Source organism: Schistocerca nitens, chromosome 1, assembly GCF_023898315.1.
Source record: "Schistocerca nitens isolate TAMUIC-IGC-003100 chromosome 1, iqSchNite1.1, whole genome shotgun sequence".
In the NCBI taxonomy this organism is placed as follows: domain Eukaryota; kingdom Metazoa; phylum Arthropoda; class Insecta; order Orthoptera; family Acrididae; genus Schistocerca; species Schistocerca nitens.
The window spans coordinates 160,371,342-160,389,228 of record NC_064614.1 but is presented as its reverse complement, the minus strand read 5'-3'; the positions used below and the strand labels follow the sequence as shown (position 1 = coordinate 160,389,228).

Sequence of the window (17,887 nt, the reverse complement as noted above, 5' to 3'; positions counted from 1 at the left end):
TTAAATATAATAACTGGTGATATTTTCTTTGAATATAATCTCAAAAATTACTTCTTTTAACTCATTCATTCATTTTATCCAGTTCCCTGAAAACAACTGTATTAGAACAGGTCCCGTAAAATAACTGCAATATTTACAATACAAGAAAAAATGTTTTGTGTATAAATAGCTCCAATGATTTATAAACACTATTCAACACCCAAGATTGCATAAAAATTTTTTTTAATTTAAGACACCTGGTTTCAACAATCTATGATGTCATCTTCAGGTCTGTAAGGAAGTCCATACACATGGAATATGACTCATAAGTAAAGGTGTAGCTGTTGATATTAGAGTTTTACATTGGTATTATAAAAACTGGAAGTGGACCTGTACATTTACATACCTTAAAATCTTTTGTTGTAAACCACGTTCATTTTATGCTGACCTCGCACATTACAAAAGGTTTGTCATCGTTAAAATATTTAAAAACATAAAGAACCTTGTGCAACTGGCTGTATCCATATACATATGGCTCACTGTTGCTTGTTGCTTCATATAAACACGGCACACAATAGCACAACTGTTCCCACATGCTGGACATATTCTAAACAGTGCGAATCCACTTTAAATGGTATACAAGATACAACTGACAGGTATTATTGCAAATAAACCTTAGTATAGTGTGCTGCAGCCATTAGATAGCTTTCACATTGGAACCTTGTAACAAACCATAAATAATTCTCTTTTCATATTTAAAATTAACTACTTTAGTGAGTCATCTTTAAGAATACTAAAGATTACAAAATTGTACTAACAAACAACTGAAACATATTCAATTCTCACAATCCACTTTACATATTCTTATTACTGCAATAGGAAAATTAAGGTATTTACTCTACAATAGTTTATTACATTGTTGTTATGGCACTTATCCACTGCAAACGCAACAGGCGCACAAGCACACCACCGCAAAATGAAAACACTCAATTTATAAACAATATCTTTGTCCAATAACAACAGAAAATGGTGTGCCAATACCAGAAAAGTAATGAGAATAATCCAGAATTTTTGTTTTTACATCAGCAGTGTCTACACAGTTATGAAACTTCCTGAAAAGATCAAAACCCTGTGTCAGACCAAGACTCATATCTGGATCCAGCCTAGTACATGGAGATTTTAACATTAATTTTCTTTAATGTAATGACAACCAGAAACTACTGGATTATCCACTTTCAATTTACTCCCCATGGTCTCATTCTCAAGAAGTTGGAGCCAACAAGAACACTACTGATAATCTATTCCTGAACCCCACAAGTGAAACAAAAATCCAGGCTGTACTAAATGGCCTATTTGATCATGATGGAAATGATATACCTAAAAAGAAGTATGTTAATATCAAGTTAAATTTGTTAGAATAATAAATACTGAATCCACTAGCATGTTTATAAATGGTTCCCAAGAGCAACAATGGGAGGAAATATATGAGCCAGACACAATGAGAACAAGAAATTCTTCTCTCATATACTGTGAAGCCTGCTTCCCCTAAACACAGATAAAAATCAAATCAACCTTAAGTGGAAGGACAGAGTGCTTAACCGGTACGATCACATTTTTAAAAACAGGGCTCTGTAAACAGAACAGAGTGCTAGTATGGATCTATCATTGAAGTTAGATTACAAGAAATATTATAAAATCTTTACATTACGATGACTCACTAAGGCCAAAATCTATTATATACAAAAAATTGCAAATGAAACAGAAAGGTAAAAACCATATGCAACACCAAATAAATGAGACAAATAGGAACACAATATCAGGACCACTACAGATATCATGGGTATCTTGTAATGGCACAGATATCTTTCTCTTTGAAACCACATTAGTCTCTCACGAAAGACACAGAATTGCTTAATCAAATGCAAACTACACCCAAAATGCACTTCCCTTCAATAGCACGAGTCCTACAGAAAATTTGAAAATCATAAAATTATTTAAAAATACACAGTCTTCAGAACATGATGGTGTGTGAAGTAAGATTTTAAAATGAAGTGCAGGCTTGGTGTGCTATCTGTATAACCAGTCAATAAAGACAGGGGTATTTTCGGATACATTAAAACATGTGGTTCATGGTGTGGGTTCCTGTAGTCATGTCCTAGTTCATGAACCACGGGCAACGTATGAGTGGCCAAGTAAGTGGTCCCGACAGTCGGGATACCAGTTACTTTGGAAGAAGGCTGGGCATCTCGGACATATTCTGAGTCATGGTCACCTTTGTGCTCATACAGCAAAGACTACCAAATCGACCGGTTAGTCCCTCAACCATTAGGGGTAAAACCCAATGGGACTCGGGGCAAGTAAGGCTAGAAACCTGCTTCCCTGGTACTTTAAATATGATGCTGGCAACAATCAGATCAAAATGCCTCGGACCTTTGGAGGTGACGGAGTCCCACCTCTAACTGACAAACCAGGGACTCCTAAGATACGACTTGGCAAACAAATGGTAATGAGATGGCAAGCTATTAATATCAATGGGGGCTACTCTGGGAAGAAGGTAGAGCTGGCAGAGGCTGCTAGTAAGATGGGGCTGGACGTTTTAGCTGTTAGTGACATTCGGGTAAGGGGTGAGAAAGAAGAGGAAGTGGGAGAATACAAGGTCTACCTGTCAGGAGTCAAAGCAGGAATGGGGTGTAGGGCTTTACATCAGGAAAAAAATGGAACCCAGCGTAGTTGCAATAAGGTATGTAAACGAACGACTGATGTGGATAGATTTGACAGTGTCTAGCAAGAAAATTAGGATTGTGTCAGTATATTCGCATTGTGAAGGGACAGATCAAGATAAGATGGATAGTTTTTATGAGGCACTCAGTGATGTGGTTGTTAGAGTAAAGGACAAGGACAGTGTTCTGCTCATGGGGGATTTTAATGCCAGGATTGGAAATTGAACAGAAGGGTATGAAAAGGTTATGGGTAAATTTGGAGAGGATATGGAGGCCAACAGGAATGGGAAACAACTCTTGGATTTCTGTGCCAGTATGGGCTTAGTAATCACAAACTCCTTTTTTAAACATAAGAACATTCACCGGTATACTTGGGAAGGCAGGGGAACCAGATCTGTCATTGACTATATAATAACAGATCAGGAATTCAGGAAGGCTGTGAGGGACACACGTGTATTCAGGGGATTCTTTGATGACATTGATCATTATTTAATCTGCAGTCAAATTGGGATTGTGAGGCCGAAAGTGCCAGAGGTCAGGTCCATATGTAGGAGGATAAGAGTGGAGAAACTTCAGGATAAGGAAATCAGGCACAAGAACATAACAGCGATCTCAGAAAGGTACCAGTTAGTTGAATGTAGTCAATTACAGTCATTGGAAAAGGAATGGACAAGGTACAGGGACACAGTACTAGAAGTGGCTAAAGAACGTCTTGGAACAGTAGTGTGTAAAAGTAGGATGAAGCAAACAGCTTGGTAGAATGACACAGTCAAGGCAGCCTGTAAAAGGAAAAAGAAGTCGTATCAAAAATGGCTACATACTAGAACTCAGGTAGACAGAGAAAGTTATGTTGAAGAAAGAAACAAAGCCAAACAGATAATTGCAGCATCCAAGAAGAAATCTTGGGAAGACTTTGGAAACAAGTTGGAGACTATGGGTCAAGCTGCTGGAAAACCATTCTGGAGTGTAATTAGCAGTCTTCGAAAGGGAGGTAAGAAGGAAATGACAAGTATTTTGGAAAGGTCAGGAAAACTGCTGGTGAATCCTGTGGGTGCCTTGGGCAGATGGAGGGAATATTTTGAAGAGTTGCTCAATGTAGGTGAAAATACGATCAGTAATGTTTCAGATTTGGATGTACAATGGGATAGGAATGATGATGGAAATAGGATCACATTTGAGGAAGTGGAGAAAATGGTCAATAGATTGCAGTGCAATAAAGCAGCTGGGGTGGATGAAATTAAGTCGGAACTCATCAAATACAGTGGAATGTCAGGTCTTAAATGGCTACACAGGATAATTGAAATGGCCTGGGAGTCGGGACAGGTTCCATTAGACTGGGCAAAAGCAGTAGTCACACCAATCTTTAAACATGGAAACAGAAAATATTGTAACAACTACAGAGGTATCTCTTTAATCAGTGTTGTGGGTAAAATCTTCTCAGGTATTGTTGAAAGGAAAGTGCGAGTATTAGTTGAGGACCAATTGGATGAAAATCAGTGTGGGTTTAGGCCTCTTAAGAGGTTGTCAGGACCAGATCTTTAGCTTACGGCAAATAATGGAGAAGTGTTATGAGTGGAACAGGGAATTGTATCTATGCTTTATAGATCTAGAAAAGGCATATGACTGGGTACTTAGGAGGAAGTTATTGTCTGTTCTACGAGATTATGGAATAGGAGGCAAACTTTTGCATCAATTAAAGGTCTTTACATGGATAGTCAGGCAGCAGTTAGAGTTGACGGTAAATTGAGTTCATGGTTCAGAGTAGTTTCAGGGATAAGACAAGGATGCAACCTGTCGCCACTGTTGTTCATATTACACTCCTGGAAATGGAAAAAAGAACACATTGACACCGGTGTGTCAGACCCACCATACTTGCTCCGGACACTGCGAGAGGGCTGTACAAGCAATGATCACACGCATGGCACAGCGGACACACCAGGAACCGCGGTGTTGGCCGTCGAATGGCGCTAGCTGTGCAGCATTTGTGCACCGCCGCCGTCAGTGTCAGCCAGTTTGCCGTGGCATACGGAGCTCCATCGCAGTCTTTAACACTGGTAGCATGCCGCGACAGCGTGGACGTGAACCGTATGTGCAGTTGACGGACTTTGAGCGAGGGCGTATAGTGGGCATGCGGGAGGCCGGGTGGACGTACCGCCGAATTGCTCAACACGTGGGGTGTGAGGTCTCCACAGTACATCGATGTTGTCGCCAGTGGTCGGCGGAAGGTGCACGTGCCCGTTGACCTGGGACCGGACCGCAGCGACGCACGGATGCACGCCAAGACCGTAGGATCCTACGCAGTGCCGTAGGGGACCGCACCGCCACTTCCCAGCAAATTAGGGACACTGTTGCTCCTGGGGTATCGGCGAGGACCATTCGCAACCGTCTCCATGAAGCTGGGCTACGGTCCCGCACACCGTTAGGCCATCTTCCGCTCACGCCCCAACATCGTGCAGCCCGCCTCCAGTGGTGTCGCGACAGGCGTGAATGGAGGGACGAATGGAGACGTGTCGTCTTCAGCGATGAGAGTCGCTTCTGCCTTGGTGCCAATGATGGTCGTATGCGTGTTTGGCGCCGTGCAGGTGAGCGCCACAATCAGGACTGCATACGACCGAGGCACACAGGGCCAACACCCGGCATCATGGTGTGGGGAGCGATCTCCTACACTGGCCGTACACCACTGGTGATCGTCGAGGGGACACTGAATAGTGCACGGTACATCCAAACCGTCATCGAACCCATCGTTCTACCATTCCTAGACCGGCAAGGGAACTTGCTGTTCCAACAGGACAATGCACGTCCGCATGTATCCCGTGCCACCCAACGTGCTCTAGAAGGTGTAAGTCAACTACCCTGGCCAGCAAGATCTCCGGATCTGTCCCCCATTGAGCATGTTTGGGACTGGATGAAGCGTCGTCTTACGTGGTCTGCACGTCCAGCACGAACGCTGGTCCAACTGAGACACCAGGTGGAAATGGCATGGCAAGCCGTTCCACAGGACTACATCCAGCATCTCTACGATCGTCTCCATGGGAGAATAGCAGCCTGCATTGCTGCGAAAGGTGGATATACACTGTACTAGTGCCGACATTGTGCATGCTCTGTTGCCTGTGTCTATGTGCCTGTGGTTCTGTCAGTGTGATCATGTGATGTATCTGACCCCAGGAATGTGTCAATAAAGTTTCCCCTTCCTGGGACAATGAATTCACGGTGTTCTTATTTCAATTTCCAGGAGTGTATTTATGGATCATATGCTGTAAACAATAGACTGGCTGGGTGAGATTAAGATATGTGAACACAAAATAAGCAGTCTTGCATATGCGGATGACTTAGTTGTGATGGCAGATTCGATTGAAAGTTTGCAAAGTAATATTTCAGAGCTACATCAGAAATATAAGGACTATGGTATGAAGATTAGCATCTCCAAAACGAAAGTAATGTCAGTGGGAAAGAAATATAAACGGATTGAGTGCCAATTAGGAGGAACAAAGTTAGAACAGGTGGATGGTTTCAAGTACTTAGGATGCATATTCTCACAGGATGGCAACATAGTGAAAGAACTGGAAGCAAGGTGTAGCAAAGCTAATGCAGTGAGCGCTCAGCTACGATCTACTCTCTTCTGCAAGAAGGAAGTCAGTACCAAGACTAAGTTATCTGTGCACCATTCAATCTTTCGACCAACTTCGTTGTATGGGAGCGAAAGCTGGGTGGATTCAGGTTACCTTATCAACAAGGTTGAGTTTACGGATATGAAAGTAGCTAGGATGATTGCAGGTACTAGTAGATGGGAACAATGGCAGGTCAGGGCGAACAGGCTTAGATGGTGGGGTCATGTTACACGCATGGGAGAAGCAAGGTTACCCAAGAGACTCATGGGTTCAGCAGTAGAGGGTAGGAGGAGTCGGGGCGGACCAAGGAGAAGGTACCTGGATTCGGTTAAGAATGATTTTGAAGTAATAGGTTTAACATCAGAAGAGGCACCAATGTTAGCACTGAATAGGGGATCATGGAGGAATTGTATAAGGGGGCTATGCTCCAGACTGAACGCTGAAAGGCATAATCAGTCTTAAATGATGATGATGATGATGATGATGATGATGATGATTAAAACATGTAGTAGTGATGCCAATCCAGAAAAGTGGACACATGATCGCCCTATCTCTCTGCTATTATTATTCTCAAAGATATTTGAGAGAATAGTGTAAAGGTTGTATTTATAGCCACACCACATGAAATGTACCATTAATGCCTTCATAGTTTGACTTTAGTAAAGGGCACTCCATGGAGAGATCATATTTAGTCCAGCTCTAACAAATTAAATTCTAGGTGAACTAAATTTCAGAAGTTATCAAGGTGAACTTTTGTGACATTGCTATGGTATTTGACTCCACACTATGGCATCAAACATTGGACTATGGGTTTTCAAGTTTTACATTAATGACCTTAAAATTAATAATGGGCAAAAATAATGATATTTGCTGATACAATTATTCTGATCAAAGGGCCGAATTGCACAATACAGAGTACAGCTCACACAGTCACTAACGAAATATACAAATGGTTCACAGAAAACAACCTTGTTCCTCAAATGGACACAAACAGTCACAAAATTAGTGAAACACCACGTAAAAAATTCCTAGGTATCCAGATGGACAATCACTTAAGATAGAATGAGCAAATTGTACAGCTCCTCCAGAACCTGGGTTCAGCATCCTTTGCACTAAGAACAATTTCTCATTCTGACAGAGAAATAATGCTACTGTAACATTTTGCAATTTTTCACAGTATGATCTCCTGTGGGGAAATGTTGCAGTGGTTGAGAAAGTTTATAAACTCCAGATATGCGCAATGACATTAATATGTGGGGTAACTCAAAGAATATCCTACAAGGGTCTTTTTCAAATCTCTCAGGATACTTATGCTTATAGGTCAATAAGCAAGGCTTTGCAAAACTCACTGTATTATATGCTGGGCTGAGCCCCTGCATATGCAGCCACCACACTCATGCATATGCTTTGTGAGCCAGGCACAGCCCCCGAAAGCTGTCACTGACAGAAGAGTCACTGAGCTGTTTAACCGCAAGCCTTTGGCAGCTACCACAGCATCTGGATGTGCAAGCAGTGTTGATACGATGTATGCAGGTCGCAGTGAACAGTGCTGCAGTCACGAGTCCCTATTCGCATCCGTGCAATCACCGTGTCCACAAGCCACTGCAACTGTATTCCTCTGCTGATGAGTATTTATGTCGCCAAACCACCTGCCAACCACCCTCGAGACTACACTTCGGACCACAAAGCCTGCTACTGCTGCTAACCAGCAGTCGTGTCATCTCGCACCTTCACTAGGATCACAGCTGCTGGCCATACGTCACATGTTCTGGAAGGCCCCACTACACTGGATCTGCAGCCTTCACCAGGATCACAGCTATTGCCATGCAACAGCTGCTCTAGAAGGCCCACTTCTCAGGTCATCGCCACTACCGACAATCGTGGCTCTGTCGTAGTGGTCTCTGCTACACAATGTTACAGAAGGACATTTCAGTTGTACTCGTGTGTGGATCCTTGTCCTACAAATCTGTACTGAGTTTAATTCTTGGTCAATAAACAAACAGTTATCACTCCAACACATGAATTTCAGTCAAAACTGGGGCACAGCATGTCGCCAAGCTTTGCTGCAACTGGCAGCGAGGATAATGATTTCATGTTCAGGGCTTTTCCTATATCTGCCATATACTATAGTTGGTGGTGATGATCATGGTTTCATAATATATGTGACAATTATAGTCTGTGTGGTTTTTCAGTGCAGTGCTTGCTCAAGATTTGCCCACTTCAGTGCCTGCTCACAGTTCACTAGCTACTGCGCCAGCTCCTGGTCTCGTCCATCACCCACCTGCCTCCCCTCCACCATGCTGAGCCCTATGCTTCCATGCCATGTCGCATTTTGTCCAGACAAGGCAGCCATGGTGGGTCCTCTTCCCATGGTTGGCAGGGTGTGGACATGTTAACAATGATGAGGCTGGGTCTTCAAATGTGTTTCAGTTTTTCTTGAAGCATTCTCATTTATTTCATTGCAGTCATGTATCACCCTTCTCAACTGTTCATATGTTTTTCAACAACATCACTCTCATTTGTGTGCTAATCGTTTCAATGTGGCAGCATACTCATGTCCTTGTACGGTGCCAGTCTATATTCAAATCCTATTACAGTGTGCGTATGTCCAACTATGTGATGGAACAGGTCTGTTCATGCCTTACTACAGTGTGTGTGTGTGTGTGTGTGTGTGTGTGTGTGTGTGTATACACCAAGTACAAGACATCAACTATTCAATTCTTGGATTCTGTACCGGTGTTCAATTGTTTGTTTGTCTCAATTCTGGTAAGCATTCTGTTGACATACATGTTCATGTTTCTCAGCAATTGAAACTTCTTAACAGTATCATGAAAAGAATAGATTGTTTCTCACCGTATAATGGAAACGTTGAGTCGAAGACAGGTGCAACAAAAAGACTGCTAAACAAGTAAGCTTTTGGCCAAACAGCCTTCTTCTGAATTAGAAAACACACACACACACACATAAGCAACACACAGTCATGCAGCTCACACACATGACCACTGTCTCTTTGTGTGTGTGTGTGTGTGTGTGTGTGTGTGTGTGTGTGTTTGTACATGCAAGCGCAGATGAGCGTGTGTGTTTTCTTAGATTGGATGCAGTTTTTGTTCCATAGACGCAAAAATGAGATGATTCTCGTAGGTGTGGAACATGTCAGAGGGAATAATATAAAAATCATAAAACATTTAAATACAATACCCTGATCATTTGCCAGGAGATTGTCAAAACAGGTGAATACATTACAGTAAACTGGAACTGCTAATGTGCAGTTTCAACTTTTCATGGCGTAATGAATAGCACATTAAATTTTGGGCATGCAGCCACGCTAATAAAATGTCCTCCACTGATTTTTCGACTTTGTATCATCCGGCCATCCTCAGAGTGAGTCACATGTCTTGCGACTCACCCTGAGGATAGCCGGATGATAAGCAGCTGAAATATCAGAGGAAAAAATTTTATTTACACAGCTGCATGCCTGAAATTTAATGGACTGGAACTGCTAATATTTACAGAATGAAACAATGATACGCACTTTTAATACATTTATAATACACAAAATACCTAATCTTGGCTGTCCTTACCAAGTTCTGTTGACATTTTTGCTAAAGTTGGTCTAACAGTCCCTGTTAGATATTCATCTATAGAGTAGGTGGACTTGTCTATCAAAAAGTCTTTTGAACTATGTTTAAACCGTGCTTTCTAAGAAACCAAGTTTTTAATGGTTGCCGGCAATTTAATGAAAATGTGTGTTCCTGAATATTGGACCCCTTTTTGGCCCAAGATAAGTCATTTTAGGTCTTTATGTACATTGTTCTTATTTCTAGTATTGATACTATGTATTGAACCAGTGAGGAGCAGTGGTTAGAATACAAAGTTCCTTGAATAGGTTTCTACATGATGTTCTCTAATTTACAACACAAATGATTCTCATTACATGCTTTTGCATAAACTTCTGCTCTGTTTGATGAGTTACCACAGAATATGATGAATAGTAGTGGGTGAATATGGATTGGGGAAGAGAAATGAAAGAGGGAGCTGTCTGGTAGAATTTTGCACAGAGCATAATTTAATCATAGCTAACACTTGGTTTAAGAATCATGAAAGAAGGTTGTATACATGGAAGAACCCTGGAGATACTAAAAGGTATCAGATAGATTATATAATGGTAAGACAGAGATTTAGGAACCAGGTTTTAAATTGTAAGACATTTCCAGGGGCAGATGTGGACTCTGACCACAATCTATTGGTTATGACCTGTAGATTAAAACTGAAGACACTGCAAAAGGTGGGAAGCTAAGGAGATGGGACCTGGATAAACTGAAAGAACCAGAGGTTGTACAGAGTTTCAGGGAGAGCATAAGGGAACAATTGACAGGAATGGGGGAAAGAAATACAGTAGAAGAAGAATGGGTAGCTTTGAGGGATGAAGTAGTGAAGGCAGCAGAGGATCAAGTAGGTAAAAAGACAAGGGCTAGTAGAAATCCTTGGGTAACAGAAGAAATATTGAATTTAATTGATGAAAGGAGAAAATATAAAAATGCAGTAAATGAAGCAGGCAAAAAGGAATACAAATGTCTCAAAAATCAGATCGACAGGAAGTGCAAAATGGCTAAGCAGGGATGGCTAGAGGACAAATGTAAGGATGTAGAGTCTTATCTCACTACGGGTAAGGTAGATACTACCTACAGGAAAATTAAAGAGACCTTTGGAGATAAGAGAACCACTTGTATGAACATCAAGAGCTCAGATGGAAACCCAGTTCTAAGCAAAGAAGGGAAAGCAGGAAGGTGGAAGGAGTATATAGAGGGTCTATACAAGGGCGATGTACTTGAGGACAATATTATGGAAATGGAAGAGGATGTAGATGAAGATGAAATGGGAGATACGATACTGCGTGAAGAGTTTGACAGAGCACTGAAAGACCTGAGTCGAAACAAGGCCCCCGGAGTAGACAACATTCCATTGGAACTACTGACGGCCTTGGGAGAGCCAGTCATGACAAACCTCTACCATCTGGTGAGCAAGATGTATGAGACAGGTGAAATACCCTCAGACATCAAGAAGAATATAATAATTCCAATCCCAAAGAAAGCAGGTGTTGACAGATGTGAAAATTACCGAACAGTCAGTTTAATAAGCCACAGCTGCAAAATACTAACATGAATTCTTTACAGACGAATGGAAAAACTAGTAGAAGCCGACCTCGGGGAAGATCAGTTTGGATTCCGTAGAAATACTGGAACACGTGAGGCAATACTGACCTTACGACTTATCTTAGAAGAAAGATTAAGGGAAGGCAAACCTACGTTTCTAGCATTTGTAGACTTAGAGAAAGCTTTTGACAATGTTGACTGGAATACTCTCTTTCAGATTATGAAGGTGGCAGGGGTAAAATACAGGGAGCGACAGGCTATTTACAATTTGTACAGAAACCAGATGGCAGTTATAAGAGTCAAGGGACATGAAAGGGAAGCAGTTGTTGGGAAGGGAGTAAGACAGGGTTGTAGCCTCTCCCCGACGTTATTCAATCTGTATATTGAGCAAGCAGTAAAGGAAACAAAAGAAAAATTCGGAGTAGGTATTAAAATCCATGGAGAAGAAATAAAAACTTTGAGGTTCGCCGATGACATTGTAATTCTGTCAGAGACAGCAAAGGACTTGGAAGAGCAGTTGAACGGAATGGATAGCGTCTTGAAAGGAGGATATAAGATGAACATCAACAAAAGCAAAACAAGGATAATGGAATGTAGTCGAATTAAGTCGGGTGATGCTGAGGGAATTAGATTAGGAAATGAGACACTTAAAGTAGTAAAGGAGTTTTGCTATTTGGGGAGCAAAATAACTGATGATGGTCGAAGTAGAGAGGATATAAAATGTAGACTGGCAATGGCAAGGAAAGCGTTTCTGAAGAAGAGAAATTTGTTAACATCGAGCATAGATTTAAGTGTCAGGAAGTCTTTTCTGAAAGTATTTGTATGGAGTGTAGCCATGTATGGAAGTGAAACATGGACGATAAATAGTTTGGACAAGAAGAGAATAGAAGCTTTCGAAATGTGGTGCTACAGAAGAATGCTGAAGATTAGATGGGTAGATCACATAACTAATGAGGAAGTATTGAATAGGATTAGGGAGAAGAGAAGTTTGTAGCACAACTTGACCAGAAGAAGGGACCGGTTGGTAGGACATGTTCTGAGGCATCAAGGGATCACCAATTTAGTATTGGAGGGCAGCGTGGAGGGTAAAAATCATAGAGGGAGACCAAGAGATGAATACACTAAGCAGATTCAGAAGGATGTAGGTTGCAGTAGGTACTGGGAGATGAAGAAGCTTGCACAGGATAGAGTAGCATGGAGAGCTGCATCAAACCAGTCTCAGGACTGAAGACCACAACAACAACATGACACAATACAATGAAAGTAAGCAAAGTATGCAATTTTTTTATATATATATTTACGTGTTCTACATCTGATATCATTCTCACTGCAAATACAGACATGTTTAGCTGCTTCAGCAATTCTGTGGTATGCCCTTACCAACTGAATTTATTATCAAGTTGTAATAGCACAAATGTTAACACTCTCTACTTCTTCGATCTGCATGTCTTCATATGTTATAAAGATGCTGGAAGGAAATCTCTTACAGATTCTGAACTGCATATAATGGGCATTTTCAAAGTTTAATGACAATGAATTAGTTTTAAACCATTTATTAATGTCAGTAAAAATTTGATTAGCAGCTATTTCTAAATCTATACTTGACTTGCTACTTATTGTGTTTGTATCATCTGCAAAAGGAACAGCACATGTAGTTAATTCTTAATCAGATGAAGACTGACTGTTTACTGCACAGGTATTTCACAGCAACATCCTTTGTTTCCTGTTAGTTAGATAAGACCCAAACCATTTCGCGACAAGAACACCATAACATTCTATTTTACTTATCAGAATGTTGTGGTTCATACAATCAAAGGCTTTTGACAGCTCACAGAAAATGCCAGTACCCTCTAATTTATATCTAATGAATTATGTACATTCTCACTGTAAGTGTAAATAGCTTTCTCTATATCAGAACTTTAAGAAACCCAAGCTGTGACTTGCACAATATACGAGGGTAAGTCAATTATTATCCGCAATTTAGTTATATTTTTGTTTATTTTGGTAGTACTGTCATTTTACTTTGATGATGCTTTGTTTTTTTGTTGTTATATCTTTGCAAATTTTCAAGCTGCTAGTTTAGTTCCGTTATTGCTGCCATACTGATAATCATGGCTGCTCTGCTGTCTATTTGCACCAAAGAAGAGCAATGCTCAGTGATCTGTTTTTTTGTGGTCAGAAGGTGTGTCAGGGGCCAAAATACATCAAAGACTTTCAGTACAGTACAGGAACAGTGTTTTGCCCCAACGGAGTCTCTACGAATGGATTGAAAAATTCCGAAATCGTCGAACAAGTGTTACGCACAATGAAGGAGCTGGAGGACCATTTACCACCACAAATGAAGTAACCATTGAGCATTTACGTGAAATGATTCTCTTGGACAGACAATTAACTATTGGTAAAGTGGCACATCATCTGAAAATTAGTCATGGTTCTGCCTACAAAATAATCCACAAAAGACTTGGGTTTCATAAAGTTTGTGCAAGATGGGTCCCAAAACAACTCACACAGTTGCATAAACAAATGTGCTTGGACATCTGCAGAAAACATTTGGATTGCTATGGAAATGAAAGGGACAACTTCTTAGACTGCACAGTGATTACAGTTAATTTTATAGATCACTTGATCACTTTCAAAGGTGGCACCTGCCTTTGATGGAATACGAGATGGCTGTGATACGATTGGACTAGTAAGTAGTGGAAGGATGTATGGAAAAGATCTCGCATCTCATCTACTGCACGGATATGAGGTATGAAGCACGGAGCTGGTACCAGAGGTGGAATAGCGACAGACAAGAATATTGTGAAGGTTTAGAGGGTGATAAAATACCACTGTGTGAGGGGCAAGAAGGACAGTTGGGAGACTATCCTTATTTCAGGGCTAGATGAGAGGGAGTGGAAACATGGGCAGAAGAATGTGATTCTGTTGCTTCAGTCTTGGATGGTACTAAGTCACAAGGAGGGTATTCTGGGATGATTTCATTTTATTTATAAAAAAAGATCCCAACAACAGTAACATTAAAATCCTTATACTATGTATGTGATGATGACATATACACTCCTGGAAATGGAAAAAAGAACACATTGACACCGGTGTGTCAGACCCACCATACTTGCTCCGGACACTGCGAGAGGGCTGTACAAGCAATGATAACACGCACGGCATAGCGGACACACCAGGAACCGCGGTGTTGGCCGTCGAATGGCGCTAGCTGCGCAGCAATTGTGCACTGCCGCCGTCAGTGTCAGCCAGTTTGCCGTGGCATACGGAGCTCCATCGCAGTCTTTAACACTGGTAGCATGCCGCGACAGCGTGGACGTGAACCGTATGTGCAGCTGACGGACTTTGAGCGAGGGCGTATAGTGGGCATGCGGGAGGCCGGGTGGACGTACCGCCGAATTGCTCAACACGTGGGGCGTGAGGTCTCCACAGTACATCGATGTTGTCGCCAGTGGTCGGCGGAAGGTGCACGTGCCCGTCGACCTGGGACCGGACCGCAGCGACGCACGGATGCACGCCAAGACCGTAGGATCCTACGCAGTGCCGTAGGGGACCACACCACCACTTCCCAGCAAATTAGGGACACTGTTGCTCCTGGGGTATCGGCGAGGACCATTCGCAACCGTCTCCATGAAGCTGGGCTACGGTCCCGCACACCGATAGGCCGTCTTCCGCTCACGCCCCAACATCGTGCAGCCCGCCTCCAGTGGTGTCGCGACAGGCGTGAATGGAGGGACGAATGGAGACGTGTCGTCTTCAGCGATGAGAGTCGCTTCTGCCTTGGTGCCAATGATGGTCGTATGCATGTTTGGCGCCGTGCAGGTGAGCGCCACAATCAGGACTGCATACGACCGAGGCACACAGGGCCAACACCCGGCATCATGGTGTGGGGAGCGATCTCCTACACTGGCCGTACACCACTGGTGATCGTCGAGGGGACACTGAATAGTGCACGGTACATCCAAACCGTCATCGAACCCATCGTTCTACCGTTCCTAGACCGGCGAGGGAACTTGCTGTTCCAACAGGACAATGCACGTCCGCATGTATCCCGTGCCACCCAACGTGCTCTAGAAGGTGTAAGTCAACTACCCTGGCCAGCAAGATCTCCGGATCTGTCCCCCATTGAGCATGTTTGGGACTGGATGAAGCGTCGTCTCACGCGGTCTGCACGTCCAGCACAAACGCTGGTCCAACTGAGGCGCCAGGTGGAAATGGCATGGCAAGCCGTTCCACAGGACTACATCCAGCATCTCTACGATCGTCTCCATGGGAGAATAGCAGCCTGCATTGCTGCGAAAGGTGGATATACACTGTACTAGTGCCGACATTGTGCATGCTCTGTTGCCTGTGTCTATGTGCCTGTGGTTCTGTCAATGTGATCATGTGATGTATCTGACCCCAGGAATGTGTCAATAAAGTTTCCCCTTCCTGGGACAATGAATTCACGGTGTTCTTATTTCAATTTCCAGGAGTGTATATGCATTAAATACTTTAAAATTTTGAAATGCGCTAGAACAAAATTTTTGCTATATTCCACTTGGAAATGCTTAAACAGCCAAAACTGCAATAACGGATTTCGTGACTAAGTAGCTTTAACAGACAAAGAAGATGATTAAGTCTTCCAAAAAGGCATGGCCTGGTTTGATGAGATGATTGCTAATGATGAGAAAGACATCCAGATTCAAATCCTGGTCTGGTAAAAATTGTCTGCTATCATGACAGATAAGCTTCTTGGCAGTTTAAAACAATATGCCAAATAGGGACTCAAACCCAGAATCTTGCCTTTCAAAGGCAATCTTCCTAAAAATAAGCTCTCCAGGCATGATTCATAATGTGTCCCCAAAGCACACAGTTTCAATCAGCCAGGAAGTTGAAAATAGTGCACACTGCAGAGTGAAATATTCATTCTAGGAAAAATGCTTATCTATGAGCCTTGAAATAAACACAACAGTGAAACCAGAATGCCTACATGCAAGTGAATGCCTAATAATGAACTATAAGATATATAAAAAATGAACCACTTTCATTATTACAATAATATTGTCATGCTCTGTTAAGCACTGACAGAGTATACATGCAAAAACTATGTTACATAAAATACAAATATTAGAAATAAGAAATGTAATGAAAAGACTTGGCCTATTAAAAGTGCCAGACTTTTGGAAATTGAGAAGTAATACTGAAATACATTAACAGAAGAAAAAATCACAACAACACGAAGGAGTTGTGCAACATAAACGAATGTTGATAGGCATGTTTTAACATCTGAAAGATGATGTCTCTTCAGATCTTATGCCAGTGCCATAACTAGTCGTGCCACTATGAGGATGCAAATTAGGTTTACTTTAACTACATGCTGTAATGGTCATGAGCATTAAGCTACCTTTGATAGTGGACACGGTGAGTCGTCATTAGTCAAAAACGCATTTAAGGCAATGAAGACGTCATGATCAACATTTCACTGAGTTTGACAGAGGTCATCTAATTGGGCTATGAGAAGCTGGATGTTCTTTCTGTGATATTGCAGAAAGACTTGGCAGGAATGTAGCTACTGTGCATGATTGCTGCCAGCAGTGGTCAAAATAATGTATAGTCTTAAAAAGGCCAGAACCTGGATGGCATATAAGACTATCGTGTTCAGCATATGGCTCTGGTGCAGTGTACAGCACCTGCAGCAGCAATCTGAGTGGCAGTTGGCACCACAGTGAAAAACGAACTGTTAAAAATCGATTACTTCAAGGACAGCTCCGAGACAGGTGCCCTGTAGCGTTCATTCCACTGACCCCAAACCACTGCAGTTTGCAACTTCAGTGGTGTCAAGCAAGATCTCACTGGAGGGCAGGGTGGAGGTCTGTTGTGTTTTCTGATAAAATGTTGCTTCGACGACCGATCCACCTGTCATGAAATATGCTATTCCATACTGCTTCAACCACATGTGAGCTATATGCCAGACATCCATCATGTTGGAAGTACATCGCCATTCTGTCATGCAGTGAAACATCTTGTAGTAAAATCAGTACAACATTACGTAGGAAATCAGTATACACTGTACCATTTAGATTGCCATCGATAAAATGGAGGCCAATTATCCTTCCTCCCGAAATGCAGCACCATACCTTAACCCGCCAAGGTCGCTTATGTTCCACTTGTCGCAGCCCTCATGGATTTTCTGTTGCCCAGTGGTGCATATTATGCCGGTTTGCGTTACCGCTGTTGGTGAATGACGCTTTGTCGCTAAATAGAACACGTGCAAAAAATCTGTCATTGTCCCATAATTTCTCTTGTGTCCAGTGGCAGAACTGTACGCAACATTCAAAGTCGTCGCCATGCAATTCCTGGTGCATAGGAATATGGTACGGGTGCAATCGATGTTGATTTAACATTCTCAACAACGACGTTTTTGAGATTCCCGATTCTTGTGCAA

General features: G+C 42.2%; 1 protein-coding gene across 2 annotated transcripts in view; it reads right to left on the bottom strand.

The window, feature by feature from the left end:
* LOC126244136 (ADP-ribosylation factor-like protein 13B) overlaps positions 1 to 17,887 on the bottom strand; it is a 225,396-nt gene that overhangs the window by 126,230 nt on the left and 81,279 nt on the right. The gene's annotated exons all lie outside the window — the stretch shown is intronic.